This window comes from Crocodylus porosus, unplaced genomic scaffold (assembly GCF_001723895.1).
Source record: "Crocodylus porosus isolate Cpor-Errol unplaced genomic scaffold, CroPor_comp1, whole genome shotgun sequence".
Taxonomy (NCBI): domain Eukaryota; kingdom Metazoa; phylum Chordata; order Crocodylia; family Crocodylidae; genus Crocodylus; species Crocodylus porosus.
This window is the reverse complement of record NW_017728906.1, coordinates 148,693,199-148,697,046: the sequence shown is the minus strand read 5'-3', so window position 1 is coordinate 148,697,046 and position 3,848 is coordinate 148,693,199.

The window sequence follows — 3,848 nt, the reverse complement described above, 5'->3', positions numbered from 1 at the left end:
CCTTTAATGTCAGTAGCATAAAATGAGAAAAAAGGGAAAGGAATCAGAAATATTTTTAAACATAAAACATTCCCTTCCATCAGTTTTATAACCCCATTTTCTTTTGCTTGTTGTTACTTTTTTCATTGTTGGAGGCCTACTGTTTCTTCATTTTAAGGGAAAACCTAAAGAGGGTATTTTTTGGCTGCAGGCTAATACCTTGACTATTCAGAGCACAAAAGCCAACCCAAGCAGAGGGATTACAGTAGCCAAAGTAGTGAGATTTGCATATTCAGAGCACAGATATTGAAAAATAGCTGTAAAGTAATTATACACAATCCTGCAATATGATTGGCTAATAACAACTGTCAGCCAATTGCAGTTTGGGCATTCAAACAGTATATAGTTACTAAGAAATACAGTAATGATATAAATCAGATACCCAAAGCCAGAGTGCAGGAAGCTGTGTAAGTGGAACAAAACTGCTTGGTTATGCCTGTGCAAGTGTACAGCATCTTTGCGCTCTGATTGGCTGAGACAATTCCATTCCAAGGTAATGTATCATATTGTGTATATTAATGGTTCAGCTTTACAGTTCCATTTCCATTAGGGGAAGATTGCCTATGAGCCTCTTAGTGGATAAATAGGAATTTACAGCTTTCAAAAAAATCTCTTAAAGCTTGCAATAGCTGCAGAAGGAGGAATTACACACGACAATTTTTGAAGCTTTAAAAGGTCCAGAGGGTCTCATTGGGCTCTCAGATATGTCTATGTAACTCCCATTGAAGTCAGTGGATCTAGTGTGTATATATATGATGGCTTATACAAGTCCATTTTAAAGAGATAATATTCAGATACTACCCAGCCCCACAAAGTTTGGATTATAACATCTTCAGGGAACAGCCTGATGGTTTCTGAGTATGTGTTAGGTGCACTGAAGTACTGATCTTCATTACGGCTTTTAAACTCTCCTGAAGTTCACATAACAAATCATAGAAACAATGCTGAAATGGCTTTGCTGCAGTGAAAAATCATGATAAAGAACTTCCCATTTCTCTTGCAAATAGTTCTGTGAGGGTGCGTCTACACATGCGCATTTATTGCGCAGTAACCTAGATCTCTAACCCAGTAAGTTCTAAACCAGTTTTAAATGACTTCACAGTATAGGCATGTGTCTACATGTGCATGCCTGCATTGCACATGTAGACGCACGCCTACATGGTGACTTACGCCAATTTTGAGCATAAATTTGATACCTGCAGCATATGCTTTAAAGCCTGGATGTGTAGATGCCAGCCTATTCCCACTTACTGTACAGTAAATTTAAGCTGGCATAAATGCATGTGTAAACACACCCTGAGTTTAAGACAACTAAAGCGATAACAATTGTTAGGGTGAAAAAAATACCCTATAAAACATTTTTTTTTGAAACTGGCAGTCAGGTAAGTTTAAAAACTTGTGTTATCAGAGATGTTGCTATATCAGCCTCCACCTGAGAATTACTTTCAGGATCTCGAGTTTAGGGAGCATTTATTAACTAAGGCTGGATCCTGCAAACACTTGTATGTGTGCAAAACTGAAAACATGACTGGTTCATTCCTTGCAGTTGACATTAGTGGGAGCACTCATATTGAAGTATTTACTTTAGGTATAGTATAATACAGTAAAAGCTCTGTAATACTCTAGTGAAAGAAACTCCACAGAAAAGAGAAAATTTAAATTAAAAGTCCAATATCTTTCTATCACTAGAAATGAAGGGTATGAGACATATCTAATATATAGTTTTAATTCTTTTAAAAAAATTTTTTTTTTCCTTCGCCAAAATTATCCTCACTTAAAGGTATGCTAAGGCACGTTGTCAGCTGCTATACAAATTACACAATGGCATTGCCTTCTCCACCAGGAAAATAATATTTAAACAAAAATCTTGAGAGTGGCATAGGACAGTATACCACAGCTTAAGGCAGGGAAGTTCACTTTTCTAATTGAAATTGGAGGATAAATTTAGAGCAGCATATACCTTCTGCCTAAGTTGGAATTCAGCCACAAAAATAGCATTAACCCCTCTGCTCACAGAAGGCCAAGGAAGTCTCAATAATAAATAATGTTTGGCTCTCTAAGAGCCCTTTTCTTCTCTGGCTCATTACATCCAGGCATTTTTGCAGAAGGGTAAGGGAAGTGCAGAAAAGCAATGTGAATAAGCCCAAGGTCACACAGTGGGTCACTGGCAGCCTGGGGGAATAGAAGGCAAAGTGGTCTGGATAAAGGGCAGGGCTCTACCCACTGGATTATACTGCCATAAACAATCAGGACCTGCTGTGGATTTCATGTCCCATTTGAAAACAGCTCCTCCAGCAGGAGCGCTTGAATGCTGGATTAGCATAGTTTGAAATCAGAGAGAACTCTACGGTTGGAGTCCACAGCGATTCTCTACCTTTTTTTAGACTTAAGGCACCCCCTGATGGACTCAAAGCACCCTCTGGAAAATGCCAGCTCTTTGTTTTGTCTCCTGTTTTTTTGCCTACAGAAAAATTATAGAGCAGTTTTTTGGTTGCAAAGAACTCTGAAGGACCACCGTGAGGATTCCCATTCAAAATCTCCGGATGTATCTTGCAGATTGTGTCTGGCACACCTCACACCCCTAACACTGTGCAGCACCCTTGCAAGGAACCTGGGGCTCTCTGGCTGAGAAGCCCTGCCCTGAGCTTCCTTCCTGCACTTTGGAGGAAGCCAGCAGGAATTGGGTGCAGTTTGGCAAACTGAGCAACACACCACAGGGCTCACGGGAGGCCTGGGGCTCCCCCTTGAACTAAGCAGAAGGCTGTTAATTGGGGGGTGGGGGAGGAGAGGGCGCTCTGTGGGGAACCTCTCTCAGCTGCGTGTAGCACTCCCTGCAGCCTTTGGGTGGCTCCCAGTGCCAAGGGAACCCACCCCCACACCCTGCAGGGCCCTGTGTGCTTGGGGCTGGGTGGCCCGAATTCAAGACAGAACGCTGGGCTGGGAGCTCAATCCTCTGTGTGCGTGCACATATGTGGCATGTGTACATGGTTTGCATGTATACATGCATGTGTGTTGTGTGTGCATGCGCATGTCGTATGCGTGCATGTTGTGTGGGTATGCATGGGTGTTGTGTGGGTGCACGTGTGTAACGTGCAAGCACGTGTGTTGAGTGGGTGCATAAGTGTGTGGCTTGTGTCCACACTGTGCATGCACACGCATGTGCATGTTGTGTGTGGGTGCACACGTGTGGTGTGTGTGTTGTGTTTGGGTGTGCATGCGTGTGGTTTGTGCATGTTCCATATGCACGTGCACACGCGTGGAGCATATACACGCACGGGCATGTGCAACCACACGCATGTGGGGTGGGTGTCCCCTCACACGCTCGGCACGCATGTGGGGTGGGTGTCCCCTTCACAAGTGTTGTGCACGTGCGCGTGCATGCTGTGTGAGCACGCGCGCGTGTTGTGGAGGGTGTGGTGTGTGTACCCCCGGCGACCCCCGCCCCTCCCAAGGTCGCGGGGGCCGCAACTCGCCGGGGCCCCCTCCCTTCCCGTCCCCGCCGGGCCGCGCACCTGCTCTCGCCGCTCGCCTCCGCCTTTCCCCGGGAGGGAGAATTTTCCCTCGGTCCCTTGCAGCAGCAGCGGCAGCAGCCCTTACACGCGCGCGCACGCACACACACACACCCCGACACCGACACACGCACGTTGTGGATCCGAGGCGGCCGTGTCTCCGCGCCACCCCCCGGCTCCAGCTGCAGCCGCCGCCTCGCACAGGCTTTCCGCCGCCACGGGGCGTCCTCTGTCTGCAGCATCTCCGGCGCGGTCGCCACCGCGCTCCGCCCGGGACAGGGGGGGCTCGCAAGCGCCGCG